The following is a 6438-nucleotide window of genomic DNA, read 5'->3' as shown; positions in this document are numbered from 1 at the left end:
ATGGCAGCCTATAGTTCCAACTATTCTTGTTCAGGATCTCCAGAAAAGAATAGCCCACTTTTTTTGTATAATCCTCACCTAAGGGTATGTATTCATTGATTTTTAAAGTGAGATGAGTGAAGACAGAGAGAAAGAGAGAGAGAGAGAGAGAGAGAGAGAGAGAGAGAGAGAGAGAGAGAGATTGAGAGAGAGAAATGTGAGATAAACATCCATCAGTTGCCTCCTTATGTGCCTCGACCAGGAATTGAACCTGAAACTTAGGTATGTGCCCTGACCTGGAATCAAACCCACAACCTTTTTGGTGAATGGGACAATGCTTCAACCAACTGAGCTACCAGGCCAGGGCAAGCCCATACTTTAATAATAAAAACTGAACCACCGAAATTAATTAAATTTGGTTCTCATTGTTCTTGACTTAAGGTGATACTCTAAATTGGCTTAAGTCAATTGGGACTCACTCCTAGAGTTGGAGTGGGGTCAACTGAACCCAAACTACATGGCTGAGACTTAAGATACTCTTTAAAATAAGGAAAATAATAGGATGCTGAAGACACAACCAGCATCACAGAATCACTACAGGTATCAGCAAATAATGAACATGAGAAACAAATAACTAGAAGTAATATTTTCAAAGTGTACATCATGCACCAGGCACATCACACATGAACTATATCATATGTTTGCAATAGCTGTAAGAGGTATGATAATTATTCCCATTTTATTGATCAGGAAATGGAGGCAAGAGATGTTAAGTAGCTTACTCAAAGTCCCACAACTAGTAAGTATATTATTCTGAAGGCAATGAGGACTGTTGTGATACAATTTGTTTTAGAAATATCATTCTGGCAGTACCATGGAGAAAGGATTGGGAGGTCAAGAGGGGTTACTGGGAGGCCAGTAATCCAGATAAGCACCAATGAAGACCTGAACTATAGAATGGGCAGTGAGAATGGGAAGAAATATCTGGTGTGAGAAATATCAAGGAAGTAGAGTCAGTGGACTTGGTAAATTCATATGGAGGGACAATATAGGAATCAATGATGAGCCCTAGGTCTTCAACTTGAATGACTCAGCTTATTCACTACCATTAACTGAAACTATAATAATAGAGTGCTTACTTTATTTTTTTTTAAAAATATGTTTTTATTGATTTCAGAGAAATCTGTATGGAGTTACCTTTAAAAAATTAAAAATAGGACTGCCTTATGACACAGAGGTTCCACTTCTGGGAATTTATCTGAAAAAACCTGAAATACCAATTGGAAAGAATATATGCACCCCCATGTTCATTGTAGCATTATTTACAATAGCTAAGAGGTGGAAGCAGCCCAAGAGTCCATCAGTAGATGAGTGTATAGAAATGGTGGTACATTTGAACAATGGAATATCACTTGGCCATAAACAAATAAGGAGTCAGGTTGGGACACATTTCATGGGGGTAGTGAAACATTTAAGTGGAGGTGTCCTGAGGACCAAAGGTCCTCCAACAATGATGGATAACAAAATCTCCTGGGACACTTGAAAAAATAAATCTGGGGAATGTATTGGGGTCTGGATATCTACCTTTTTAACAAATTTCCCCAGATTATTTGGAAGCCTAGAAAAGATCTGGAATAAACATTTTTTAGGTCATGTGACCTTATGAAAAATCATTTAGTGTATAACATAAGGCTGACTCTGTTTATGCAAAGCTTTTGGTTTCCAAAAGAGGTCTAGCAAATATCTATCTCCTCATTAATTGGATTTCAAGAAAGAAAAAATTCCATTGATTAATTTAAGGCTTTTAATATGTAAAAACCCCTTAATATTCACCAAAATAGCAACAGTGGTTGTCTCTGGGTAAGGGTGCTTCAGGCAAGATCGGTAGTTGCAAGCACTAGAAAAACAATTACGGCTGTTTTAAACATACAACAGATTTATTTTAAAACACGAGATAGTTTACAAAATCTTAAGTGGGGGGAGGGGGCATAAAGGACTAAATAGGCCAGCTCAGGAAGCCAGGAGCAATGTTCAAAATCACCCCAAAACCAGTTCGGTGAAGTCACCACTACCCCAGGCTTTGTCTGGAAATTTCCTCAATGTGATGAAAAACATCAATGTACAGATTCGATAAACTCAATAAATTCCACTTAAAAAATGCATGCATCTGTATCTGTAAGGGATTTAGGACAGGGGTGTAAGCTACAGTTTTGCAGTGCCACACGGTTAAAGAAGACCAACAACCTGAAAGTTAATTGTGAACAGAAAACCGAACTGACTGCTGGGTTCGTTTCAGGAAGAACCCTCTTGCTATTATTGAGAACCAGAGGGAGATGGGAGCCAGAGGGACTTCCCCCTGACTCCTTGCTACAGACGGGGACCTCTAGTCAAGTATCCACAGGCTCTAAGGAAGCCCCTGGGGTGGCATTCCAGATTCCCTGTAATAGATGTCTAGCATGTCCCAGGCTCTTCCTTGTCTTGGAACGCAGCTAAGACTAGGAGCCCAGAACTGGGATTTCAAAGAGCCTGCTCCTGCTTTTAAATTTGAACCAGTTTTATGGCTGAAGGTGTTTTACTCTCTAACCAGAGAACAAGCAGGTATTTAAGAACTTACTCACCTGGTAGACATTCTGAATGGTGTATTTTTTGTGCCAGGCACTGGGTTGGACTGAGCAGTTGAGGATGAAGAAGGGCAGATCTAGGCCCTTACTTAGGGAGCTCATAGTCCAGTGAGGGGCAGAAAATAGGTAAATGCAGTCAGATAAGTCCAGTGTTAGTTGCTGCAGAATCTCCTAGGAGCAGAGAAGAGAGCACATGGAACACTGGTGGTGGCAGTGAAGTTCTGCAGAGGAAACAAGGTCTGAGCTGATGACAAGTGGCCAACAGGACAGGTGCAAAGCCTCGGCATGTGAGCCAGCATAGTGAGCTCAGGGCCCTGCCCTTTAAAGAAGGAATATGGAAAAGAGATTCCCAAGGCTTTCAGAGCAAGTATTTTAATAATCTCAACTTGGGCTGGAGATTTCTAAATTTGGAGGCTTTCACTTTGGAATAGTAAATGTCTTGTTTTGTACTCAGCCATGGACAAATACCTGTTGTTCTTGTTTGTTTTTTTAGTCCTCACCTGAGGATATTTTCCCAGTGATTGGTTGCCTTTGCACATGCCCCAACCAGGGCCGAGGAGGAGCCCTCAACCCAGGCATGTGCCCTTGACCGGAATCGAACCTGGGACCCTTCAGTCCACAGGCTGATGTTCTTTCCACTGAGCCAAACCGGCTAGGGCACGAGTACCTGTTTGACAGAGCTGTTTATCCATTAGTCCCTTCCTCCTTCAGTGTTACCTCTGGTGACACCTCAGCTCCTGGAATGTCCAGCCAGCCCAGGAAGCTGCTCTTCTGCAGGCAACTTAGTTCCCCAAGAGGTCTGGGTACACCTGGGAAAAGAGGATGCAGGAAAATAACTGCAGGGCATTCAGGAGTCCTGCCAACCACCTCAGACGTCCTGTACTCTCTGGAGTCAGGATGCTGAGATTTGAATACTGTCTCTGATTCTAGCTGTATGCTTTGAGGCAAATTATTTAAGTTTTCTGAGCCTTAGTTTGCTTATTTGTCAAATGGGAATATTAATAATTTCCACCTCATGGGGATTATGAGGACTAAATGAGATAAAACATGTAAGTAAGGCAGATAGCACTGTGCATATTAAGGACTTGATAAGTGCCAATTATCATTGCTGTTGTTAATATTATGCCATGCTCCCGATATCTTTTTAAAAATCCATGTCCTTTCAGTGCTTTTTCACTCTTATCTTTTGCGTATAGCCACTGGATAGATTCCATCAAGCTTTACTTTCCTGCCTTTACTAGTATATTATGAAGCGAGTATTGTATGTGCTTTCTCAAACCATGATCGCTCCACTGAAGTTCCTGACATCAGTCTCTCACCCCCTACTCCCACCACTGGTTGACAAATGGGGTCATTGTAGGCTTTCAAGCAGGGAGGGGAGACATCTGACTTGGTGAGGTTGCCTGCAATATCAATTAATTATCTTGGAATCAAATGTATAGCATGTGTCTAAAATAGTTTATAAGCTCTGATGTCTTCATTTATCAACCACATTAATTTTTTTATTTCTGGGGCGATGACACTCATGCTTACCATATCTATTGTACTACTCTGGGCCCAGAGATGTTATATTTCACACACTGTTTAAATAAGCCCTTGCCATTTTCTGAGCTAACACTCCCAGGGTGAGTCAGATGTTTGCCTCTGACAGCATGGCCTCTGCAAGTGGCCTTGCTTTCAAGAGTCAGGCTGCTCTCTCTGAGGAACTCTGGCTTGGCTGCCACCTAATGGTGAGTTTTGTAAGTAAAAAAATGACTGGAGAAACACTTCAAACTCACCCTTGGAAATGAGACGCTGTCACTGTGAGTCATTCCGGATGAGAGCGTGATAGATATTAACTCATCTTTGTAAGAGATGACTAAGTGCTTCTGGCCAACTGGAGGCTGTCTTTGAAAAATAATTCCATTTGGTTTTCTTCAAATATGAATTTTAGGATTTTCTAAACATATTAATAATTTTTCTTTTCAAAACCCACCTGAGCAGGGGAAAAACTAGGCCAGCATCGGAGAAAGGGAGGGTGTATTGCTAATATTTGTCAAGCCTTTAGAACAGAGGTCCTCAAAGTTTTTAAACAGGGGGCCAGTTCACTGTCCCTCAGACATTCCACACATGTGCACTGCGGGCCCAGGACGAGTCGGCTGCTAAGCAGGACAGGCAGTGGCGGCAAAAACACCCGGCAGGCCGTACTTTGAGGACCCCTGCTTTAGAAGGTGCCAAGCTCTGCTGTAAGCACTAAGAATATCTCACTTAACCCTGATTTCAATCCTGATATAGGTACAGTAATATACACAAACTTAATAATTATTATATATTGTCACTGTTGTGGTTGTTATTTTATAAATGAGGAAATTAAAGTTTTGGTAGGTCTAACATCACTTTGCTAGTATGTGGCAGTACTGGAATTCTAACCCAGGCCTGTCTGACATCAACTGTGTTCTTGAATGATGCCTTCACTTCTCTACATCAGCTGGGTTCCAACATTAACTCCTCTTGCAAATATTTGTCAAGGTCCAGAATGTGCACTCTATTGAGTACTGGTTATCAGTCAGCCATGAACCAGATGCAGACCCTTCCCTCATGGAGCTTATAGGCTAGTGGGAGGAAAGTAAAAAAGAAATTGCAACATAGCTTGATAAATGCTATAATGAGGTGAGCACAGGGTGCTAGGGACCATAGATATAAGTGGATTATACTATAACCTTGGGGCAGTCAGGGTTGACTTCCTAGAGGAGGTGACCAAGGTAATTCCTACAGTATGACTAAGAATAGACAGATCCAAAGAAGAAGAGAGATTAGAGAAGGACATTTCAGCCAGAATAAACAGCAGGTGGATGGGACCAGAGGTCTCAGGTGGATACTGAGTACCAAGAAAACACTCTCAAGACTGGAGAGTTTCAGGGAGGGACCTAGGAGCTGGCTCATTTGAGTGCTGACTTTTGTCTTCTGTGTCCAGCAGGCTACCTCTTTGCAAAAATAACACTGCTTGGTAAGAGAGGCTCTGAGAGAGTATTACCTCCCCCCGGTGGCCTGAAATAGATGTATCACTGCTGTCCTGGGCCTCAGTGAGAAGCTCTGAGAAGCTTGGTGATGATGCTGGTTATTGAGCTCTAAGCTCGGCCACGGTGGATCTGGTGGACTAGCAAATGTTGTGTGATCAAGAAATCACAACACCACATGCTATTTCCTGGTGCATCTCAAAGCCAAAATTTGGGAAGATGAATCCTGGTTTCCTGTTAAGCATAATTGCCAAGAAGAAGGAACCATGGTAATAGAATGGACCACAGAGAAGGCTCCCTCTTGTGAGCTGCTAGTTCCTTCACAGATGGTGTGAAGGAATTTCTGGGCTCTTCTCAAAAGGGTGAGACCTTAGGAAAGGCATCTTTTCCTTTGTTTCTCCATGGTATTGCCCCACTAATGGTCTTCAGCACAAGTCTCTTAGTACACAGATGCTTATTGGGCAAAGTGATTTCACCAAATTACAAGTAAACCATGAAGCAGGTAATTTAGAGGTGTGTGATGTATTCAGTCAACCGGATTTGGCTTCACACAATGAGTAGTTGTTGCCTCACATTTTTGTCCCTTTTGTTTCCTACCTGCCTACTTGGGTCACCTCACCAGGGCCTTTGGAGATGCTTTCGACTTTCTTACTAGATTTTGCAGACTTAACCCTTTGGTGTAGGTTGGAATGGTTGTTCCAGAGCCTGGATTCCAGCCTTCTGTTTTATCATCATTTTTCTGTGTCTCTTAGCCAAATCTCCCCTGCTAGGCCCTTTCTTTCCTCGTGGAGAAATTCTCCCTCAGAGATTGCATTTCTTTATTTAAATCTTTGTAGAATCAG

At 42.1% G+C, this 6438-nt stretch overlaps 1 long non-coding RNA gene across 1 annotated transcript; it reads right to left on the bottom strand.

Annotated features, from left to right (window-relative positions):
- Window positions 1-2603: 2603 nt before the first annotated feature.
- LOC118650037 lies at window positions 2604-4483 on the bottom strand. Its single transcript, XR_004965836.1, has 3 exons — window positions 4379-4483; window positions 3318-3409; window positions 2604-2771 (listed from the first exon to the last, which is right to left on the bottom strand). It is a non-coding gene; the product is annotated as an uncharacterized LOC118650037 (long non-coding RNA).
- Between the last annotated feature and the right edge of the window lie 1955 nt (window positions 4484-6438).

This window comes from Myotis myotis, unplaced genomic scaffold, assembly GCF_014108235.1.
Source record: "Myotis myotis isolate mMyoMyo1 unplaced genomic scaffold, mMyoMyo1.p scaffold_m19_p_3, whole genome shotgun sequence".
NCBI lineage: Eukaryota > Metazoa > Chordata > Mammalia > Chiroptera > Vespertilionidae > Myotis > Myotis myotis.
The sequence above is the reverse complement of the archived record's forward strand: the minus strand, read 5'-3'. Positions and strand labels throughout refer to the sequence as shown.